A 23962-nucleotide genomic window follows, 5' to 3' on the forward strand; every position below is an offset into this window, starting at 1 on the left:
CCCTGCTGAGCAGAGAGCCCGACGCGGGGCTCGATCCCAGGACCCTGGGACCATGACCTGAGCCAAAGGCAGAGGCTTTAACCCACTGAGCCACCCTGGCGCCCTCCCCTTTTTTTTTTTTTTTTAAAGATTTTATTCATTCATTCGACAGACAGGAGATCACAAGTAGGCAGCGGGGCAGGCAGAGAGGCATGCGGTGGGGGTGGGGGAGGCAGGCTCCCCGCTGAGCAGAGAGCCCGATGCGGGGCTCGATCCAGGACCCTGGGACCATGACCTGAGCCAAAGGCAGAGGCTTTAACCCACTGGGCCACCCAGGCGCCCCGAAAAGAAGCAGTTTTGTGACAAAAGCGTTAAACCAGACTGCAACGCGATTCTGGATTCCGGCCTATGTTCGTCTCTGTGCTGAGAAGAAATTCTCACGCCCTACGTGAAGAGCAAATCTGCATCCGTATCAAGGGTCTCCCATTCCTCCCCAGCCACCTGTTACCTGGCCAGCTTGGGTGTCGGATTCTCAGTGGGTGAGCGACCTTCTGGAGGATAATCCTTATGGTCTTCCCCACCTTCAACTCGGAGCGCCAAGCTCCCCCGCTGCAAGAACCCCGCCGCCTCCCTCCTCCCTCCTCCCTCCTCCCTTCCTTTCCACTAAGAACTGGCCATCAACCCCGTGTTGACTAGGAAAGCTCAGCTCAAAACAGAAAGACAGGGGAACCTGGGGTGGGTTAATGGTGAGGCGTCCGCCCTCGGCCGGGGTCGTGATCCCGGCGCACTGGGATCCTTACCTCCCATGACCGGAGACTCCCAGTTCGGCTGCAGAAGCCCCGCCCACCTGTCCCCGGGCTTGGGTAGTTGTTCCTTTTTCCGCTGCGTGTGCTTCGGCGGTAGAAGAGGGGAATAGAAGCAACTCAGGAGTCGGGAACATTAAGGAACCCCAGTAAACGTAAAAGCTAGTAGGCGATAAACGCCGACAAAGCGCAAGCCTCTCTTTTGACAAGCAAAACCAGGGGAAAGCGCGAACGCAGTCCCCCACTACCACAAATTATGCAGTCGAGTTTCCCACATTTGGGGAAATCGCAGGGGTCAGCACATCCGGAGTGCAATGGATAAGCCTCGCCCGGGTTCCTTAATGTTCCCGACTCCTGAGTTGCTTCTATTCCCCTCTTCTACCGCCCGAAGCACACGCAGCGGAAAAAGGAACAACTACCCAAGCCCGGGGACAGGTGGGCGGGCTTCTGCAGCCGAACTGGGAGTCTCCGGTCATGGGAGGTAAGGATCCCAGTGCGCCGGGATCACGACCCCGGCCGAGGGCGGACGCCTCACCATTAACCCACCCCAGGTTCCCCTGTCTTTCTGTTTTGAGCTGATCCCGGCCGAGGGCGGACGCCTCACCATTAACCCACCCCAGGTTCCCCTGTCTTTCTGTTTTGAGCTGAGCTTTCCTAGTCAACACGGGGTTGATGGCCAGTTCTTAGTGGAAAGGAAGGGAGGAGGGAGGAGGGAGGAGGGAGGCGGCGGGGTTCTTGCAGCGGGGGAGCTTGGCGCTCCGAGTTGAAGGTGGGGAAGACCATAAGGATTATCCTCCAGAAGGTCGCTCACCCACTGAGAATCCGACACCCAAGCTGGCCAGGTAACAGGTGGCTGGGGAGGAATGGGAGACCCTTGATACGGATGCAGATTTGCTCTTCACGTAGGGCGTGAGAATTTCTTCTCAGCACAGAGACGAACATAGGCCGGAATCCAGAATCGCGTTGCAGTCTGGTTTAACGCTTTTGTCACAAAACTGCTTCTTTTCGGGGCGCCTGGGTGGCCCAGTGGGTTAAAGCCTCTGCCTTTGGCTCAGGTCATGGTCCCAGGGTCCTGGGATCGAGCCCCGCATCGGGCTCTCTGCTCAGCGGGGAGCCTGCCTCCCCCACCCCCACCGCATGCCTCTCTGCCTGCCCCGCTGCCTACTTGTGATCTCCTGTCTGTCGAATGAATGAATAAAATCTTTAAAAAAAAAAAAAAAGGGGAGGGCGCCAGGGTGGCTCAGTGGGTTAAAGCCTCTGCCTTTGGCTCAGGTCATGGTCCCAGGGTCCTGGGATCGAGCCCCGCGTCGGGCTCTCTGCTCAGCAGGGAGCCTTCCTCCTCCTCTCTCTCTGCCTGCCTCTCTGCCTACTTGTGATCTCTGTCTGTCAAATAAATAAATAAATAATTTAAAAAAAAAAAGAAAAAAAGGAAAACCTGCTTCTCTTCTTTCCCTCTGTAGAGCGCATTCACGGAGTTGGCAGGAGCAATCTGGCGTTGAAAGTGGGACTGGTCTGGCGGTTCTTGATTTGAGGAATTAGGTAAAAAGTCTTGTGGCCACACAACAGGTAAGAGACGTCGAATTACTTAAATAAATAAATAAATATCGGGTGCTTGGGTGGCTCAGTCGCTCAAGGGTCTGCTCAGCTCGGGTCAGGAGCCCAGGGTCATGGGATGGATCTCTCCTTGTGCTCCCCTCTCACTGAAGAGCCTCCTGCTCCCTCTGCATCTCTGCCCCTCTTAGTGCTCTTTCACTTTCTCAAAATCTTTAAACATAAGCAAAACAAAACAAAAAAGTCTCCCTTGCTCCTTTGTATATTTCTGACCCTCTGCAATATTAAGATACTGAGTAAGAATGGGTAATATATGCTTTAAAGTCTTAGGTATGTAGGTGCCACTTTGAGACAAACAGGCTTGAGCGATGGAATGTAGAAAGGGCCCACAGTGACCCCCCCCCTCCAGGGAGGAATAGAAAGCCCATCAGGTGACCCACCTCAAAATATCTGTAGGCCCTAACTAACCAGTGGGCTACTTACAACCAGGCACAGTTAACCAAAAAAAGGGAAAATTCCATATATTACCAATACCTCTTCACCTTCCCCCCTTGAATGCAGCCCCTACCCACTGTCTCCTCAGGGACACTGTCTCCTCTGCTGTCCTGCCCTCCACTCCCTTGTGGTATATTCGATAAACTTCTCTCTCCTTTGTTCTGCCTCAGGTGAATTCTTCAACTGCCCAAGCCACCGCTTTCCACCAGAATGGTGCGCCACATTTGGGTACCCCATGTGATCTACAGAGACACCACAAGGGACAGATGAGCTATGAGGGTGGAAAAATATAGGAAGCCAGATATCTTGCAGGAGGTACGTCTTTCTCTTAAGTAATCTCTTTCTCACATAAGGACAGACGATGAATTATTATCTTGGCCTTAAGTATGGTCATCTGCAAAACTTATTTCTGTAGTTGATCTATGTTCTGCTTGTTTTTTTGTCCCTCTGGTGAACAAGTCTAAATTCTTTTGGCTTTTCCTTGTGGAATCCCATCTTTTATTATTATTTTTTTAATATCTTATTTATTTATTTGACAGAGAGAGACATCACAAGTAAGCAGAGAGGCAGGCAGAGAGAGAGGAGAAGCAGGCTCCCCACTGAGCAGAGACCCTGATGCGGGATGAGGGGGCTTTTAAGGGGTCTCAAGGGGAGCTCAGGGGTCTTTTGACAAGTTTCCCTTCTTCGGATATCTCGCCTGCTTGTCGGGGTCCCATTGGTCCACTGGAGCCCGGGGGTCTCAGATTCCTGCTTGGGCCTTTGTTCTCCTGTCCAAGTTCAGGTTTTGTGGCGGGAACTTTCGCCATCTTAAGTAGCCCTTTCTGCCAGCCCAACACGACCCATTACTGGAGCATAAGAATTATGTGAGTGTGGTCTTTCAAGAATTTTAAAGTATTGTCTCCACCCGTGTGGGTGTATCTTTACCATTATCTTTGCAGCTGTAAGTAGTTATATTGACTCAAACCAGGACCACAGTGAAGGTGAGAGGAAACTCACCAGTGGGCTTATTTACTCCTACAGATTTGTATAGTTAAGGGAGATTCTTTTCTTCTATAAAAAGCCCTCCAATCAAGGCAGTTAACAAAACATTTTTGTGTCAAATTCAGGGCTGGAGTACCTTTCTGGATACACAGTAGTTTTACTTTTATATTAGAAAAGGTTACCAAATGATGGCTCACTTTAGCTCTGCTAGTAATCACCAATCATTGAATTGCTGGGCTTTGTAAGGACCTATTTTATATTTCTATATTTTAGCCAGAGGCTTCCATTGAGGTTAAACAATAACATTGTTGTTTAACCCTTAAACTGTCCCTGCTTCCCCTCCCCCAGGGGACCTACTTAAAAACAAGCCCCTGAAGCCAGCCTCAGGTAACAAAACACAGATACAAGGATGGGTCAGACCAGGTGGAGACATCCGATCAGTGGCGGATTGCATACTGTCTCCCTAGCTACCAAGGAGTATGGGCCCCGCCCTTTGGGAGCCTTTTGACGCCAATCCTAATCAAGGTGTAATAGGCTGGTTCAAATGTCTACTAGGGTAAATTGTAATTCAATTGGTCACCTAGCATCACTGTGGAGTTTCCTGTGTGTGTTACAATCTCATTGGCCACCTGTGCCTGGCCAGGCCCGACCACATGGCCTTTGCCCTTAAAAGCTAGCCTGTGAAACAGAGAAAGGTCGCTCTCTCTCTGTAAGAGGTGCAACCCTGGCTGGCCAGTTTGATTCTTGATGCTTGGCACGAAATAAAGCTCTGCTTGACCTTCGCTTTGTATCAGTCTCACTCCTTTCATCACGGACCCGTTGTTTGGGCATTGTTATGTAAGGACCTACTTAGCCAGAGCGAGCCATTTTGTTGTTTATGCTGTAAACTTAGATTGACCCTGCCCCCCACCCCCGGAACTTACTTAGAAACAAGTCTGGGAAACCAGTAAAATATGACTGATCAGCCCCTGGTAACAGAGCCCATATACCAGGACGTGTCAGGTCAGGGGGAGGTAACAGAGCCCAGAATACGAGGATGAGTCAAGCCAGGTGGAGGCATCCAATCAAGAAAATACCTCCCTAACCACCCAAGAATGAGGGCCCTGCCTTTTGGGCGCCAATTCTGACCAGAGTGTGATAGGCTAGTTCAAATAACTACTATAGGGTAAATTGTAATTCAATTGGCCACCTGTGTGTGGCCAGGCTCGACCACATGGCCTTTGCTCTATAAAAGTTAGTCTGTGAGACTGGGAGGGGTGGCCTCTTTGCAAGAGACGGCCCTGGCCAGTCAGTTTGATTCTCGATGCCTGGCGCGAAATAAAGCTTCGCTTGACCTTCACTTTGTATCAGTCTCACCCCTTTGACCATGGACCCAACAGTTATGCCCGAGTTTTTGCCTCTGGGAGACCACCAAGGAGCCAAGCACTGATGCAATCACACGAGGGTTTATTTGACAAGCTTAAGCTTGGGCCCAGGTATACCCGACAGGCAGAGTAGGGACTTAGACCCCGAGCCAGATTACAGTCAGAGTTTTTATTTTTTTTATTTAATTTTTTTTTTTAAATTTTTTTTAAAAAGATTTTATTTATTTATTTGCACAGAGAGAGAGATCACAAGTAGGCGAGAGGCAGGCAGAGAGAGAGGAGGAAGCAGGCTCCCCGCTGAGCAGAGAGCCCGATGTGGGACTCGATCCCAGGACCCTGAGATCATGACCTGAGCTGAAGGCAGTGGCTTAACCCACTGAGCCACCCAGGCACCCCACAGTCAGAGTTTTTAAAGGCAGAGTAGGGGTGGACTTCGTGGTGGGTGAGGACAAAGGGGGTTATGGATGATATAAGTCTCTAAGGAATTTTGGAAGCGAGGTTTCAAGGACCTTGAGGAGCTAGCTATTGTCTGAGGAAAAGGTTATTCATTACCAATAATAAAAATCTTCGTGAGACCCTTTCGATGTATATCAGTGGGTCATATACTTGGAAATGATTCTCGACACTATCTTGGAGGTTTAGAGATAAAGCTTCCTAAAGGAAATGTTAAAGTAGATTTACAGGATTCTGGTCGGACCTGTCAGGGTAGGGGATTGGTCAGGCTAGGATTGTCCTTAGCAAAATCTCAAGGTGAGGGCAGTTAAGTTCCCAGGGGAGAGCCACTTGGTCTGTTTCAAGGGCTTGTCAATAGGTGAGGAATTTTAATGATTTTCTTCTCCCTCTGTTTCCCACATCAGCTAAACTTGAGGTAAGATGGCCTTAATTTTCTCGGCCTCCACAGGCATAACAGGCTTAAACCTGACCTTATCTATATGCCGAGAGTTTGAAGTGGAAGTAATTGGAAATATGATGTAACTAGGAATCAGTTCGTTTTCAGTTGCATTTAGTACCAATGTTAGTTATTCTAGAAAACTTCGGTGTCAAGTCCTTTTGAAAACCATAGTCCAGTCCTCCTGAAGGGCTGGCTTCACTTGGAAAGCATGAATCCCACTGTTTTTTCTTTCACTTTGAATGCAAATAAGTGACACCAGTCAGCTTTTACCAAAAGCCTAGCAGCCACTGGCACAGCTTAGTTATCTCCTTACTCTACAGTCTGGTCCCAAAATTTGAGTTGACTCCACTAGCACCACCTTTACTGTCATGACAAAATAAGTGGAAAAGTTTCTCAAAATCTGGAAAAAGGGGCACCTGGGTGGCTCAGTCAGTTAAATGTCTGCCGCTTAGGTAATAATCCCAGGGTCCTGGGATCAAGTTCCGCACCCAGCTCTCTGCTCAGCAGGGGCACCTGCTTCTCTCTCTACCTCTGCCTGCTGCTCTGCCTGCTTGCGCTCTCTCTCCCTCTTAATCTCTCTCTGGCAAATAAATAAATAAAATCTTTTTTAAAAACCTGGAAAAAGTTGATGGAATGATGATAGCAGATTTCATTTCTTTAAAACATTTTGTCCTGGGGCGCCTGGGTGGCTCAGTGGGTTGGAGCCTCTGCCTTCGGCTCAGATCATGATCCCAAGGTCTGGGATCAAGCCCCACATTGGGCTCTCTGCTCAGTGGGGAGCCTGCTTCCCCCTCTCTCTCTGGCTGCCTTTCTGCCTAAATGTGATCTCTCTCTGTTAAATAAATAATAAAATAAAATCTTTTAAAAAAACAAAAAACCTTGTCCTGGGGGTGCCTGGATGGCTCAGAGCCTTCAGCTTAGGTCATGATCCCCGGGGTCCTGGGATTGAGCCCTGCATCGGGCTCTTTGCACAGCGGGGAACCTGCTTCCTCCTCTCTCTCTCTGCCTGCCTCTACCTACTTGTGATCTCTCTCTCTGTCAAATATATAAATAAAATCTTTAAAAAATAAAATAAAATAAATATTTTGTTCTAAGAATCAAACTACAGGATCTAGGAAGTGTGGTCAGTGGTATTGCCTATTCTGTAAATGTGGAAACCTACTGTCTACAATATCTGAATGGTATTGGTCCACCAGATTTATTTTTATTTATTTATTTATTTTTTTTGAAAACTGGTTTACTGCAAAATTGGGTGACTTTGAGATTGTAACTTTGTAACACTTTAGCTGACAATACGTCCCAAATAGTTTGCTTCAGTTTCACAATTATTTCAATGTTTCTGCTGAGGCCTTATGTCCCTTTGAAGCAAGGGATCGTAACAAAGCCAAAGTGTCCATTTCACATTGGCCTATACTTTGGAAGGCTACCAGCAAATCATCTACATATTGAATTATTATAGATCCCTCTAAGTAGGACATATTTCCTCTAAGTGTTCCTATAAATGACTACAGAAAATGCGAAAGCCCTGATTTCCTTGAGAAAAATTCTCTCCACAAAGATGGGATTCCAGGCGCGCCTGGGTGGCTCAGTGGGTTAAGCCTCTGCCTTCAGCTCAGGTCATGGTCTCAAGGTCCTGGGATCGAGCCCCGCATCGGGGTCTCTGCTCAGTGGGGAGCCTGCTTCTCCTCTCTCTCTGCCTGCCTCTCTGCTTACTTGTGATGTCTCTCTCTGTCAAATAAATAAATAAGATATTAAAAAAATAATAATAAAAGATGGGATTCCACAAGGAAAAGCCAAAAGAATTTAGACTTGTTCACCAGAGGGACAAAAAAACAAGCAGAACATAGATCAACTACAGAAATAAGTTTTGCAGATGACCATACTTAAGGCCAAGATAATAATTCATCGTCTGTCCTTATGTGAGAAAGAGATTACTTAAGAGAAAGACGTACCTCCTGCAAGATATCTGGCTTCCTATATTTTTCCACCCTCATAGCTCATCTGTCCCTTGTGGTGTCTCTGTAGATCACATGGGGTACCCAAATGTGGCGCACCATTCTGGTGGAAAGCGGTGGCTTGGGCAGTTGAAGAATTCACCTGAGGCAGAACAAAGGAGAGAGAAGTTTATCGAATATACCACAAGGGAGTGGAGGGCAGGACAGCAGAGGAGACAGTGTCCCTGAGGAGACAGTGGGTAGGGGCTGCATTCAAGGGGGGAAGGTGAAGAGGTATTGGTAATATATGGAATTTTCCCTTTTTTTGGTTAACTGTGCCTGGTTGTAAGTAGCCCACTGGTTAGTTAGGGCCTACAGATATTTTGAGGTGGGTCACCTGATGGGCTTTCTATTCCTCCCTGGAGGGGGGGGGTCACTGTGGGCCCTTTCTACATTCCATCGCTCAAGCCTGTTTGTCTCAAAGTGGCACCTACATACCTAAGACTTTAAAGCATATATTACCCATTCTTACTCAGTATCTTAATATTGCAGAGGGTCAGAAATATACAAAGGAGCAAGGGAGACTTTTTTGTTTTGTTTTGCTTATGTTTAAAGATTTTGAGAAAGTGAAAGAGCACTAAGAGGGGCAGAGATGCAGAGGGAGCAGGAGGCTCTTCAGTGAGAGGGGAGCACAAGGAGAGATCCATCCCATGACCCTGGGCTCCTGACCCGAGCTGAGCAGACCCTTGAGCGACTGAGCCACCCAAGCACCCGATATTTATTTATTTATTTAAGTAATTCGACGTCTCTTACCTGTTGTGTGGCCACAAGACTTTTTACCTAATTCCTCAAATCAAGAACCGCCAGACCAGTCCCACTTTCAACGCCAGATTGCTCCTGCCAACTCCGTGAATGCGCTCTACAGAGGGAAAGAAGAGAAGCAGGTTTTCCTTTTTTTCTTTTTTTTTTTAAATTATTTATTTATTTATTTGACAGACAGAGATCACAAGTAGGCAGAGAGGCAGGCAGAGAGAGAGGAGGAGGAAGGCTCCCTGCTGAGCAGAGAGCCCGACGCGGGGCTCGATCCAGGACCCTGGGACCATGACCTGAGCCAAAGGCAGAGGCTTTAACCCACTGAGCCACCCTGGCGCCCTCCCCTTTTTTTTTTTTTTTAAAGATTTTATTCATTCATTCGACAGACAGGAGATCACAAGTAGGCAGCGGGGCAGGCAGAGAGGCATGCGGTGGGGGTGGGGGAGGCAGGCTCCCCGCTGAGCAGAGAGCCCGATGCGGGGCTCGATCCCAGGACCCTGGGACCATGACCTGAGCCAAAGGCAGAGGCTTTAACCCACTGGGCCACCCAGGCGCCCCGAAAAGAAGCAGTTTTGTGACAAAAGCGTTAAACCAGACTGCAACGCGATTCTGGATTCCGGCCTATGTTCGTCTCTGTGCTGAGAAGAAATTCTCACGCCCTACGTGAAGAGCAAATCTGCATCCGTATCAAGGGTCTCCCATTCCTCCCCAGCCACCTGTTACCTGGCCAGCTTGGGTGTCGGATTCTCAGTGGGTGAGCGACCTTCTGGAGGATAATCCTTATGGTCTTCCCCACCTTCAACTCGGAGCGCCAAGCTCCCCCGCTGCAAGAACCCCGCCGCCTCCCTCCTCCCTCCTCCCTCCTCCCTTCCTTTCCACTAAGAACTGGCCATCAACCCCGTGTTGACTAGGAAAGCTCAGCTCAAAACAGAAAGACAGGGGAACCTGGGGTGGGTTAATGGTGAGGCGTCCGCCCTCGGCCGGGATCAGCTCAAAACAGAAAGACAGGGGAACCTGGGGTGGGTTAATGGTGAGGCGTCCGCCCTCGGCCGGGGTCGTGATCCCGGCGCACTGGGATCCTTACCTCCCATGACCGGAGACTCCCAGTTCGGCTGCAGAAGCCCGCCCACCTGTCCCCGGGCTTGGGTAGTTGTTCCTTTTTCCGCTGCGTGTGCTTCGGGCGGTAGAAGAGGGGAATAGAAGCAACTCAGGAGTCGGGAACATTAAGGAACCCCAGTAAACGTAAAAGCTAGTAGGCGATAAACGCCGACAAAGCGCAAGCCTCTCTTTTGACAAGCAAAACCAGGGGAAAGCGCGAACGCAGTCCCCCACTACCACAAATTATGCAGTCGAGTTTCCCACATTTGGGGAAATCGCAGGGGTCAGCACAGCCGGAGTGCAATGGATAAGCCTCGCCCTGGGAAAACCACCTTCGTGATCATGGTATCTCCCCTGCCAGGTAAGTATGAGTTGCTCTCCGCCACCCCCCAAGCACCCTCGCGCCCCACCCGCCCCTTACACACGGTCACTTCCCTCCCGCCACCCCCGCGCCCCGCGCCCCCCGCACCACCCCCGCCGCCCCCTCGCCCACCCGCGCAGCACGGCGGGCGCCTTCGTCGGGCCCCACGCGGGACCGGCGGCCTCGGGCGGGGAGGGCCCGGCAGCCTCTGCGCGCCTGCTCCTCTGCATACGCCACGCCCTTGTCGTGACGTCCCCGAGCCCTGTCCCCAGCTCTGGGACAGCGGACGTCCTCGTCGCCGCCGAGGCCGCGGATGCCGAGGGTGTCCGCCCCTGGGGGGGGAGACCCCAGAACGCGGGGTCTCCCGGAGCCCTGCGGGAATGGTGGTGGCTCAAGACTCGGCTTTGGTCTCGCCTTCCTTTCCGCGAAAAGAAAATTTCAGCCCCTTTTTGTCCTCGCCTGTTCGAGACTCATTTTCAAACCGAGTCGAAAACTCAGGAGAGGCCTTTCTGACGGTCGGCGTTAAGGGCTAAGCCGCCCCAGTAAGATGGGGCAGTGGCAGTGTTTCTTTCTGGGGTCTTCCCAAGTTGCACTCGGCGTCTGAACATGCAGTCGCCTGATCCCGGAACGCGGGAGGGAAAGAAAAGCGTCCCGCTGAGTTGTGAAGAAAGCACACGAAGCAAAGCGCTCCGCGGTGCCCTTCTGCCGCAGCTTGTCCCGTGTCCCCGGGGAGCCCCGGCGGTCCCACCCCGCAGCCCGCGCACAGGCTGGTCCCGCCCAGTGCCCTCTGGTCCTTTCCCACTCAGACTCTGTCAAAGATGAACGCAGCAGACGGCAGCCACAGTGGTGAAAAAAGATTTTCCTCGGGAACTGCGGACAGGAGGGGAAAGAGCTGAGCTCCACCCGCATCTGTGCGCAGGTGACCTGGACGCTGGACGGGAAGCAGGACACGAAGGGGGCCCGGGACCGTCGGAGAAGTGAAAAGTGACACCCGGTCGTTCAGGAGGACCGCTGTTGGGCAGCTGTGTGTGTTAGCTGACAGCTGAACTGACAGGTTGGGGGGCTACCGTCCCACAGAGACTGGGACCTAGGCCCCAGCCTTCACCATTACAGCTCAAAGGAATGGCTCTCAGGTCTTGAAAGGGATCCTTTGGAGTCCTAACAGACCCCATGGTCACAACTGCAAGCGCGTTTTAATGAAGGCCCAAAGAGGGACGCCTGGGTGGCTCAGTCGGTTGGGCGTCTGCTCTGGCTCAGCTCATGATTCCAGGCTCCTGGGATGGTGGGGTTCAGCATGGGGCTGCTGGCTTGGCGGGGAGGCTGCTTCTCCCTCTGCCTGCTGCTCCCCCTGCTTGTTGTGCTCACTCACTCTCTTAAATAAATGAAGTCTTAAAAAAAAATATATATATATATATATATATATATATACACACACACACACACACATATACACACATACATATATATATACACATACATACATTGGGGGCCTGTGTGTGAGGTGTCTACCTTTCTCAGGCGGGAGGTCACTCTTAGGGACAGAACCTTATGCTGCTAGAAGCTATGCTAGAGCCTGGTCAGATCTCAGGAAACAGTTTGGAGGGATTGTTATGGGCGGAGAGTTCTACAGTTCTCAACTGAAGAGACCCTGTTCTGTGATCAAACAAGGTTAACTCTGCACCTCCCCCTGGCTGAACCCTGGCTCCTGGCCCCTCCTTGTGCAGTCTCATTGCCTCTTGGAGGACGTGGAGAGTTTGCCCATTCAACAACCCCTGGCTGAGTATAAATGCACACTATGGGAATGGGTGACAAAAGACAAAAAGGCCTCTGGGCACTCCTCTATTGTAGGAGGGGCAGAGGGAGTGGGAGAATACTGACAATGGACACAATAGGTACTTAAGTACTCTGGTAGGTGTTAGGAGCTGAGAAAAGAAAGTATGGAGGAGAGAGAGGGGATCTGGAGTGGAGTTAGGGGCACAGGCAGTGAGGTGGATTGGGTGGTCAGAAGAGGCTACGTTGAGAAGGTGCTCTGTGAGCAAAGGCTGGGAGGAGGTGAGGGAGTGGGTCATGGGCTATCTGGGGAAAAGCATCCAGAGCACAGAGGTCAGCTAGAGCAAAGGCCCAGGTAGGACTGTGTGTGAATAGCAAGGAGGCCCTGTGTCTAGAGCAACATTGAAGGGTTGGACAAAATTAAGTCAGAGAGGTGACTAGGTGGGAGTAAGATCATGAGGGTCTTGAAAATCATTGTAGGACTACCTTTCTATGGCTTTTGGAGGTGGGGGGCGGGGATTAAGACAGAACAAGAGAGCAGGGAGGGGAGGGGCAGTGGGAGAAGGAGAAAGAGAAGCATACGCAGGTTCCAAGTCCAGTGCAGAGCCGGACCTGGGGTTCGATCTCACAACCCTGAGATCATGACCAGAGCTAACATCAAGAATCAGACACTCAACCCGCTGAGCCACTCAGGCGCATAATGGTGGATTATATTTGTGGATAATATTTGTATTTCCCCTTGGAATTCAGCTACCTGGATGTTCCAACACTGCTTTAGCCAGCTGTTGGTGTCTCAGCTAAGAAGGCCCGGCTCCGTTTTGCCCGGAAATCCACCACAGGTACTTACTGCTGCTGAGATCACCTTGGGTACAGCTGACAGACGCTCCTGACTTGGACTTCCACCTCTGGTAGTGCCATCTGTAGTCCCTCTCAGGTGTGAGTCTTCCCTGGCTGGGTCCATCCGCCTGCGGAGCCTTTCCTCAGAACAGACCAGCCCGGAAGCTCCAGCGACCACTGCACTCCGGGATGATCATTAAGACTGGCAATCCGAGGGCGCCTGGGTGGCTCAGTGGGTTAAGCCGCTGCCTTCGGCTCAGGTCATGATCTCAGGGTCCTGGGATCGAGTCCCGCATCGGGCTCTCTGCTCAGCAGGGAGCCTGCTTCCCTCTCTCTCTCTCTCTCTCTCTCTCTCTGCCTGCCTCTCCATCTACTTGTGATCTCTCTCTGTCAAATAAATAAATAAAATCTTTAAAAAAAAAAAAAAAAAAAAAGACTGGCAATCCGAGTGAACCAAAAGGTTGGTTGGTCGGTTGGTTTGCTCTTTGTTTGTTTGTTTAAGCAAGATCTCCCCCCGGGCTTATTACTTTAAAATAAAATCTTTAAAAAAAAAAAAAAAAAGGAAGCTCTACACCCAGTGGGGGGTGTGTGTGGTGTGTGTGTGTGGGGGTCGAACTCACAACTCTGAGATCATGATCTACATGCTCTACCGACTGAGATCATGATCAACATGCTCTACCGACTGGTACCCCTAAACTGAAAGGTTTTGAGCAGAGGAGTGGCTTGATCGGAATCCTTCCCCTCCCACTCCTCTTGACACCGGGGACGGGGCGGGGGGCCGGGGAGGGAGTAATAATGAATTAAATTAAGAAAGAAAAAAAAAAAAATCTGGCTGCAAGGGTGAAAGCAGGAAAATTAGGAGACCTGCGGAATCCGAACGCGATGATCTTGGCTGCGAACGACGGCATCATCTGCCGCACCACCACCACCAAGCGTCATTTTGGCCCAAGGGTTATTTTGGCCTGAAGGCGCCCACAAACCAGCGAAGCCGTCTACCTGGTGCGCAATCCGGGGCGTCTCCTCCTCCGCTCCGCAAGGCCTTGGTCGCCCAGCCCGCGCGTGGGGTTCGCCAACACCCCTCCTCCCCCTCTTTCCCGCTCCCGGGCCACGGACCCTGGTGGCCCCACCTGTAGAAGGGGGCGCCGGGAGGGCACCTGAGGCCACGGGGGGAGAGCACGCGCCCAGGCGTCTCGGCCGCCGTGCCCGGGATGCTGCCCCCCACGCCCGCCCCGGGCGGCCGCCGAGCGCAGGGGACTCGCTGCCCCGCGCGGAACGGGCGCTGCGGCCGCGGGGACTCGGCTCTTCTCTGGGATGGCTTCGGAGCGCGTCAGGGCCCGCTGGACGTCCCGCACGGCCGCGCCGTGGCCTCCGTCGTTTCGAGAAAAAGCCCGGCCCCAGGCCCGCCAGAGCGCAGCCTTCGATAGCTCAGCAGGCAGAGCGGAGGACTGTAGGCCGGAGAGGCGTGGACATCCTTAGGTCGCTGGTTCGACTCCGGCTCGAAGGACGCGACCGACGCTTTTGCGCCGTCGGGGAAGCCACCGCCCCCTCGCGCCCGGCCCAGGCCCGCCGGCGGCCCCCCCGGCGGCCTCGCCCTCCCAGCCCGAGGCCGGAAGCCCTTCGGGACCCCCGCCTCCTCGGCTGCGGGTGTGCCGCCGCCCCGGGAGCACCCCGGGCCTTCCTGGGGCCGTGGGCCGCCACGTGCCCTGCGGCTCTCCGGGTCCGCGCGGCTGCAGCCTCGGCTCGGCGCCGCCCGGCCCCACGCCCTCGGCACTGGTTTTTCCCCCGCGACTCTGGCTCCGCACCAGCAGGTGGCCCGAGAGGGTCTGCCTCCCGCCAGCCCGCGCGGCTGACAAGCGGACGGGTCCTCCCCTGGGGCAGGGAGCACCGCGGCTTCCTTCAGGACAACTGTCCCTCTCGAGCTGGGGCCGTCTCCTGCCCGGCCTCCGGGGATGGTCACCGCTTGTCTCTCCCAGCCGCCGTCTGTCTGTCTGTCTGTCTGTCTCCTTCCCTGTCTTTCAGGTGGTGTAGAAACATCCAGACTTAACGGCGCCAGAAGAGCCTCTTCGCGGACCCGCTTACTCTGCTCGTGGGACAGAACTGTCACCCCGAGGTTTTCCAAGCCATCGCCGGTCGTGCGCTTGCTTCGAGGCTGACGTTGGCAGGAGCGAAGGGCAGCAGGGGCCTCCATGGGCCTGGCCGGTGTGGCTGAGAACGTCGGAGGCGCCTTCAGGGCTCCGTCCGTGTGAGGACGGGGTGCGGTCCGGTACACTTCCGTTTTCCCGCGCCTTTGCACCTGCTCTGTAGCCCCGGCGGCGTCGGGTGGGGCGGGGGTGGTGTGTGGGGCGGGTGGGAGGCAGGTGCTCCCGCTGAAGGAGCGCGGCCTGCTCGCACTCGGTACAAGCCTCCTCCCTACTGCGCTGGGAGTGCGGTAACCCCCCCCCCCCCCACACACACACACCATTCTCCGATTCTCTGGCTACACCTGATGGAGGGAAGTAGAAACAGATGAGATATTTCCATCCTGTCCGCTTTCTGGCCACTGACCGCAGGGGTCTCCACCTGTAGGAAGGGATGGGGGGAGGAGTGAGATCGGCGGCCACAGCGCAGACTTAGAGCTCAGACAGAGCCCGAGAGAGTCCGGGCAATGAGGGCTGAAGGCAGGGCGCAGGAGAGTGGGGTAGGGGTGGGGTGGGGCGTGGGCAGCTGCCAGCGTGGACAGGCGCACACACACACGTTCACCTGCTTGGCCATCTTGCGGGTTCTGAGCAGCCGGCTGACTTAGCGCGGGGCCTGCAGGCTAGATTGGCAGGGCCTCAAGAGCCAGATCCTGAGGCCCAGCCAGAGGGCACCGCGGAGAACATGGGCTTCACCTTGGAGCCAGAGCCAGGTTGCTGGGGGGAAGAGTGTGGGTGCAGAGAACTCCAGGGAATGGTCCTCCCTGTTCTCCTCCTTCGTGCAGGAAGGAGACTCCAGAGTCTCCAAGTACAGGTGGAGTGCATCCCAGAGGGGACTCCAATGGGACTCCAAGTGTGGAGTGTGGCCCTTGGGAGCCTTGGGGACCCAGCCACTGCCATCCCTGACCTCGGAGCCCACGGGCTCCTTTTCGCCATTGCTTCTGCCTCTCAGACTGAAGACTGTGTTTCCCCACACGTCTTCCTCTCCTGGCAGGCTCCTCTTGGTTCTCTCCCCAACCCAGTCTCAGTCCCACTGTGCCACTGCTAACTGAGATGGACTGAGCCATACTTTCCACGGGCTCAGGAGGGCCCGCCAGGGAAGCCCAACAGGTGAAGACCTTCGGGAAGATGTGATTGCTTTGAAGCCACAGAGAAACCCCAGCCTCCAAGGTCACCTTTGGGTGACCTCTTTGGGTCTCCATTTTACTACGTGGTCTCCTATGTCCATGTAAAAATCTGTACGCTTGCCTCCTCTTACTCCGTTTTGTTGTTGTTGTTGTTGTTGTTGTTTTAATGCCTTAAGATTTTACTTATTTGACGTAGAGAGAGCACAAGCTGGCAGGCAGAGGGAGAAGCAGGCTCCCCATCGAACAAGGAGCCGGACGGAGAACTCAATCCAGGGCCCTGGGATCATGACCTGAGCTGAAGGCACACACTCTGTGGACTGAGTCACCCAGTCCCGCCTCCTGTTATTCTGTTTTATGTCCATTTAATTTTCAGGTCCTGTGGAGACCCCAAAAAGATAGAAATAAAGTCCGTGTCCCCTACTGTTTGATCCAGGGTGAAGCAATGGATGAACAAGAGAGGCAGGCATGTGACAGATATAAGGTGCTAACCCCTGACTTACCTCTCTCTGATGTCTGTAGAATGATCCCATTCTTCTCTCGGGGGAGAAGGGGCTGAAGGAGGCTAGATTGGATGCTGAGGGTGTAGACTAGAGGATCCTCTCCCTGAGCCCAGGGACTGTTCTGTATAGCGTTTTTAGGGGCTCCGGCAAATGATGTTCAGAGGTACTACTGATGAAACGAGACAGGGAGTGCTTCCAACTCTGTGATTTCTCTGTAGGAAGGAGAGTGTTGGTCATCTTACCTGGACTCAGAGCTGGAATCCAGAACCCGCTTGGAATCCACTTTTTTTTTTTTTTTTTTTTTTTTTAAAGCCTGAGATCAGTAAGTGAATTCATTCAATATGTTGAAAGCCTATTATATGGCCATGGCCTAGTCTAGGCAAGTGCGCTTGGAGCGTCAACAAAATAGACCAGAATCCCAGCCCTGGGGGACTTACATCCCAGGAGGGTAAAATTAGAAAAGTAAAATATATACTATGTTAGATCAGTGCTTCCCAAACTTTAATGCCTCTAGAACCGAATGGGACTCTTGTTAAAACTGCTGATTATGGGACGCCTGGGTGGCTCAGTGGGTTAAGCCGCTGCCTTCGGCTCAGGTCATGATCTCAGGGTCCTGGGATCGAGTCCCACATCGAGCTCTCTGCTCGGCAGGGAGCCTGCTTCCCTCTCCCTCTCTCTCTGCCTGCCTCTCTGTCTACTTGTGATCTCTTTCTGTCAAATAAATAAATAAAATATTTAAAAAAAAAAAACAAAAACAAAAACAAAACTGCTGATTATGATCGGTAGATGGGGCCAAGGTGAGGCCTCAGATGCTGCCTCCTTGTTCGGGGGAGACGGAGAACCTTAGGCTCCACGGAAACCCTGAAATCATGACCTGAACTGAAAGCAAGAGTCTGACCTGACGCTTCACTCCTTGCACCACTCAAGAACCCCTAGGACGGGGCATTTCTCCACCATGCGCCCAGGGGACCAGAGGATGCTGAAATCGCTGGGCGATGGGCCACAGGAACAAAGGTGACAAATCCTTGCAAATAACTCCGCAAAGCAGAGTAGGACAGAAAGTAACGTTGAAAAGGGGCTTTTTCCATTAGGAATAGAGAAGAATTCCGTTCTTTTGAAAACGGCTTTCCTTGCTGGCCGAACAACAACGCACTTCAAGTACACTGACAAGACGGGAGAAAGAAAAAGCCACCGGAACCAAAGGCACACTTCGCTGGAGCACATCACGCATGAAAAAAGGCACCGCAAGCTGCCGCTGGCACAGCTACCATGCGTAGGCACAGCGAGAATAAAGAATGCAGAAACCCTTTTTTTGAAAGACGAGAAAAACCAGGGGAAAGCGCGAACGCAGTCCCCCACTACCACAAATTATGCAGTCGAGTTTCCCACATTTGGGGAAATCGCAGGGGTCAGCACATCCGGAGTGCAATGGATAAGCCTCGCCCTGGGAAAACCACCTTCGTGATCATGGTATCTCCCCTGCCAGGTAAGTATGAGTTGCTTCTCGCGACCCCCCAAACACCCTCGCGCCCCACCCGCCCCTTACACACGGTCACTTCCCTCCCGCCGCCCCCGCGCCCCGCGCCCCCCGCACCATCCCCGCCGCCCCCTCGCCCACCCGCGCAGCACGGCGGGCGCCTTCGTCGGGCCCCACGCGGGACCGGCGGGCTCGGGCGGGGAGGGCCCGGCAGCCTCTGCGCGCCTGCTCCTCTGCATACGCCACGCCCTTGTCGTGACGTCCCCGAGCCCTGTCCCCTGCCGTGGGACAGTGGATGTCTGGTTGCCGCCGAGGCCCCGGATGCCTGCGGGGCGGGGAGGAGGGCCCGGTGTGGGTGCGAGGGATGTCCGCACCCGGAGCGGTGACTCTAGAAGACTGGTCTCTCAGCTCTGAGCAGTTGAGGGCCCAATTACAGAGTGACCCCACCTTACCGAAAGAGAAAATATATCGAAAGTATATTTTGTTTTAGCCAGTTCCTCTGAACTCATCCTCACTTGACGTTTATTATGCGGACTTTCCCATCCTGAAAGTGTGCCCTGTAAGATTAATGAGGTTGAAGCTAGGAGAAAATTTAAAGCTTGTTTTTCAGAGAACGGTTTCCTCATCAGTTTTAGTGTCTTTTCTAACCCCACTAACAATTCTGCTGTCTCTGCAGAAGCCTGGATTCAAGGTCAACTGTATGGTTCTCTAGCCTCCAACCCATATTGTTAACCCACGATAATCAACCCAAGTCCCCATCCAGTTTATACCAGCTCTTGGAGCATGCCCATAGCCCCTTCTGCATGGCCTGTGATAATCTCCTGATGAAAGGGGCTGAATTTTGCTTTTTTCTGATGTTAAGTCTCCCTCCTAAGTGAACACAGAAAGTATGTTATACATGCACTTGCTAAATGCACCTGCTCCATCTTTCCTCATACCTAATCATAACTTTCTCTGCTCTTTTCATCAATATGTATGTAATGCAGCCCCTATGGTTATAAAAAAAACTTGTTCCTTCCCCCTTCAGGCAAGCAGATTGGTGGCTTGCTCTCCATTCTCCTCCTTTGGCTGCCTCTCAAATAAGCCCTTGCTTTACAGCAAACCTGATGTTTCAGTGATTGCCTTTGTATGCACCAGGCAAATGGACTTGGGTTCAGTTACACTCTCCCCTTAAGCACTTAAGTAGTAAGATGTCCCCCAGCCAACTTAACAAGGATTTTATTTTTAAAGATTTTATTTATTTATTTGACAGAAATCACAAGTAGGCGGAGAGGCAGGCAGAGAGAGAGAGAGAGAGAGAGAGAGCGAGCGCAGGAAGCAAGCTCCCCGCTGAGCAGAGAGCCCGACCCGGGGCTCGATCCCAGAACTCTGGGATCATGACCCGAGCCGAAGGCAGAGGTTTTAACCCGCTGAGCCACCCAGGCGCCCCAACAAGGATTATTTTTTCATGGCATCTTCCTGAGTAACCTGTCAGAATCTACTTTAACGTCTGAACTTCTTCAACGTACACAAGTGAGTTTAGTAAAACCAAACGGAGGGGCGCCTGGGTCAATGGTTTAAGCTGCTGACTCTTGATTTCCACTCGGGTAATGATCTCAGGTGGTGGGATCTAGCCCCAAGTTTGGCTTGCCCGTGTAGAGCCTGCTTGAAATTCTCCTTCTATGTCTCCCTCTGTTCATCCCCACCTCTCTAAAAAACAAACAAAAAACATAAAGAAACCCCTCAAAAAACCAAAAACCAAAACAAACCTTCAAACGCCCTAAGGTCGAAAAAAGTCAAGAAAAAAAAAGTTAACCTTGAAACCAGGACAAAGTGCAAACTTCATCCACTCAACAAATTATGCATTATTCAAGTACTTAATGCTGCTAAAACAGAAAGTATTCCAAAACACTTGAAAAATTGTAAGTATACTATAAGTATACTCTTCTGTTTTCTAGCCAATTCACAGTTTCTGAAACATTCCAGTTAATCTGTTTAACTGTTTCTGTTTTTTTAAGTAGACTCCATGCGTGGTGTGGAGCCTAACACTTGAGCCTGAACTCTGGACCCTCAGATCAACACCTGATCTGGGACCAAGAGTTGGAAGTTTAACTGACTGAGCCACCTAGGTGACGCACTCTCATTTTGCCTTTAGATGGTGAGTCAAACACAATTTTTTAGTTTGTAAACTGTTAATTTTTTTTTTTAAGATTTTATTTATTTATTTGTCAGAGAGAGAAGGAGAGCGAGCACAGGCAGACAGAGAGGCAGGCAGAGGCAGAGGGAGAAGCAGGCTCCCTGCTGAGCAAGGAGCCTGATGTGGGACTCGATCCCAGGACGCTGGGATCATGACCTGAGCCGAAGGCAGCTGCTTAACCAACTGAGCCACCCAGGCGTCCCATGTAAACTGTTAACTTTTTAAAAAATCTCTGCTACTCTGTCCATTGAGAGATCGGTTTATTTCTTCCCCTGGAAACTGGAATGTAGTGACTTGCTTGACCCAGCCAATGTGGCAAAAATATTGTTCAGGGAATTCTCAGCCTGGATCAGAAGAAATTTTACCACTTCCATTTGGGTCTCTGGGAACCCTGTCTGGGAGACTTGAGATACCATGGAAGAAGGCTGATTACTTTGCGGCTACCATGTTGTGAAGAAGCCAGAGGCTTTGCGGAGAAAGATGCATAGAAAGAGAGGTGCATAGCTAGTCCCCAGCTGTTTCAATCTCAAACTGAGACTCCAAACATCAGGGAGCAGAGTAATGCCTGCCCAAATTGCATATTTGCGATCCAAATTGATGGCAGTTATTGTTTCAAAGCTCTCAAGTTTTAGAGTGGTGTTTTTGTGCACCAATACAGAATGGAACAAGGAGAGAGAAGCAAGCAAACAAGCAATATGAAGTAGAAGAGGGAAAAAAAGTGGTTAAGGGATAGAGGAGTTGGGATGCAGAGAAGGGACTGGGTTTGAGGGCTTAAAGTTTTATTTTTTATTTTTATTAAAGATTTTATTTATTTATTTGACAGACAGAGATCACAAGTAGGCAGAGAGGCAGGCGGGGGGTGGGGTGGGGGGAGGCAGGCCAGGGGGTGGGGGAAGCAGGCTCCCTGCAGAACACAGAACCCAATGCAGGACTAGATCCCAGGACCCTGGGATCATGACCCGAGCTGAAGGCAGAGGCTTTAACCCACTGAACCACCTAGGTGCCCCTAAAGTTTTATTTTAAAAACTTTTTTTTTTTAAAAGATTATTTTATTTTATTTATTTGACAGAGAGAAAGATCACAAGCAGGCGGAGAGTCAGGCAGAGAGAGAGAGAGAGAAGCAGGCTCCCACCAAGCAAAGAGCCCAATGCGGGGCTCGATCCCAGGACACTGAGATCATGACCTGAGCCGAAGGCAGCGGCTTAATCCACTGAGCCACCCAGGCGCCCCTATTTTAAAAACTTTTTAAAATTAACATATAATGTATTATTTGTTTCTGGGGTACAGGTCTGTGAATCATGAGCCTTACATAATTCACAGCACTCACCACAGCACATAACCTCCCCAATGTCCATCATCCACCCTACCCCATCCCCCTCCCCTTTAGTAATCCTCAGTTTGTTTCCTGAGATTAAGAGTCTCTTATGGTTTGTCTCCCTCCCAGGTCCCATCTCATTTCATTTTTCCCTCCCCTCCCCCCACAACTCTTTGCCCTGTCTCTCAAATTCCTCATACCAGAGAGATCATATGATAATTGTCTTCCTCTGATTGACTTATTTTGCTTAGCTTAGTAGAGGACTTAAAGTTTTTGACAAGGGAGTCAAGGAAAGTCTCTCTGCTATATACTCCTACCTTTCTTTGCTTGCTCATCATCTGCACCCAAAGCTCCCCACTCCAAAATGGCAGTCTCATCTGGCAATTCTCTGAGTTTATTTGTCCTTTTGTAGGTCCTAGGACCATAGCCAGCTCCTTAGAATCCCTAACTCTTGAGTTTAAGTTTATTGGAATCAGTAAATAATGACCCAACTTTTGTGGAGCAGAATTAACATTCTGCAAGGGCATATCCCTGAGGAGGCCCATGAGTCCCAGAAAAGAGAAAATGGGTTCTTCAACAGGTATGTCCTTGACATCGCTGTGACTCAGGGAGAGTATTTACTTCTCAAGAAAGTTGGGTGGAACGATTGAAAACCAGAGAAATCCATGGCATGTGAGTGGTACATGATCCCGTAAAAGTTCAAAGCAGAGAAAAATACCCATGTAGAGGGAGAGTCTGAAAAGGCATTGTGGAAAAGGTACAGAGCGAGTTCCCAATATTGCAGCATCTCATGGCTGAAAGGTAGCCTAAAATGTCATTCTGTCTAGTTACTGACCTATCTGTTGCTTGCAAATGGATCTTGAAGGATAGATAGGGTTTGGATAATGGAATTTATAGTAGGAGAGGGAGCTCCAAGATACAGCATAAACAAAGGCCTAGTAATGGAAGGAATGACACATACTTCTTTTTTTCCCCCTGGGGCATACTCTTGAATCAGCAAATTGTGTTGGATATGTATAGGGATATCAGTTTGGCATGATGTAGGGAAGCATTGTGGAGAGCCAAGAATACTGCAAGATGAGATGAACAGATCAGCAGGTAAAGGTGAACTATTAGGACTTAAAAAAAAGATTTTATTTAGTTATTTGAGATAGAGTGACAGCAAGAGTGAGATCAAGAGAGACAGAGAGAGAGAGAGAAAGAGAGAGAGAGCGAGTGCGAGAGTGAGCATGATCAGAGCAGGGAGGGGCAGAGGGAGAGGGAGAATTGGGCTCTCCACTGAGCAGGGAGCCTGACAAAGGGTTCCATCCCAGGACTCTGGGATCATGACCTAAGATAAAAGCAGATGCTTAACTGAGCCACCCAAATGCCCCAAACTATTAGAACTTTTTAGGAAGGAAATTATCTAGACCAAAGCTGTGTTGGACAGGGTTACTCTGCCAGTAGAGAGTGGCACAGACTGGAAAGGGAACAAAAGTAAATGAGGCTGTCAATTAGAAGCCTACATCAGCAGTCAAGGTGAAGGGTGGGGAGATGGGATTTTCATGAGAGCGGTTACTAAGCGATCCCTAGGGCTTTGGGAATTGAGGGCTCAGGGAGGGGTTGAGGAAGGAGTCAACCAAAATTCAAGCCTATAGTAGTTATAAGGATGGAGAAAGGGACATGAGCAGCAATCAAAGGTCAAAATAGCTGCTGGCTGAGGTATAGAAATGGGGTGGAAGATGCTGAGTTGGGTTTGGACCATGTTGATTTGAATTGCCAGTGGTACCACGGTGGAGATTATCTACCCAGGCAACTGGAAATCCATTATAGTACCCGAGGAGAGTGCAAGGACCAAATGAAATGGGTGGTTATCTGAACGGGATGATGAAGAGGGGGCTTGAGAAGAGGCCAATACAGAAACAGGGCAGCAAACAGTTTCACAATCAACAGGCCTCATCTCAAGTTACCACCTATGTCGTCTCAAGTATTGAGCGGAATTGGACAAGGGCCAATCAAAGGTTGGGCCTGAGAAGAGGCCAGGAACAGGTAATTAGGAATTAACTGGTGACAGCCTAGCAACTTCTCAGCAGACAGTCGGGCTGAAGTCAGACGGAGGAGCGAATAGTGGTGAAGGTGAGAGAGCCGCGCGGTAAAAAAAAAAAAAAAAAAAAAAAAAAAAAAAGGAGGCATAAGGGCTTGAGGCTTGAAGGTTGGAGGGACATTAGCTGTTAGCGTCTGGGGACCTACTGGCCCAGATTTCAGGCTGCATGTCCCTCAGCATCTAGATTTCTGCTTCTTCATGTCACGACGTGAGAGACTGCATATAGAGCGCT

At 51.2% G+C, this 23962-nt stretch overlaps 3 non-coding genes and 2 pseudogenes across 3 annotated transcripts; 1 reads left to right on the top strand and 4 right to left on the bottom strand.

Moving 5' to 3' along the window:
- Positions 1 to 998: 998 nt before the first annotated feature.
- On the bottom strand, positions 999 to 1144 carry LOC122894768 (annotated as a pseudogene).
- Positions 1145 to 10115: 8971 nt separating this feature from the next.
- Positions 10116 to 10279, bottom strand: LOC122894763. Its single transcript, XR_006381833.1, has one exon. It is a non-coding gene; the product is annotated as a U1 spliceosomal RNA (small nuclear RNA).
- Positions 10280 to 12815: 2536 nt separating this feature from the next.
- LOC122893965 lies at positions 12816 to 13132 on the bottom strand (annotated as a pseudogene).
- A 1160-nt stretch (positions 13133 to 14292) lies between these two features.
- Positions 14293 to 14382, top strand: TRNAY-GUA. Its single transcript is given in 2 exon segments — positions 14293 to 14329; positions 14347 to 14382. It is a non-coding gene; the product is annotated as a tRNA-Tyr (tRNA).
- Positions 14383 to 18009: 3627 nt separating this feature from the next.
- Positions 18010 to 18173, bottom strand: LOC122894762. Its single transcript, XR_006381832.1, has one exon. It is a non-coding gene; the product is annotated as a U1 spliceosomal RNA (small nuclear RNA).
- Positions 18174 to 23962: the final 5789 nt, after the last annotated feature.

The sequence above is a fragment of the Neovison vison genome, chromosome 13, assembly GCF_020171115.1.
Source record: "Neovison vison isolate M4711 chromosome 13, ASM_NN_V1, whole genome shotgun sequence".
Lineage (NCBI taxonomy): Eukaryota > Metazoa > Chordata > Mammalia > Carnivora > Mustelidae > Neogale > Neogale vison.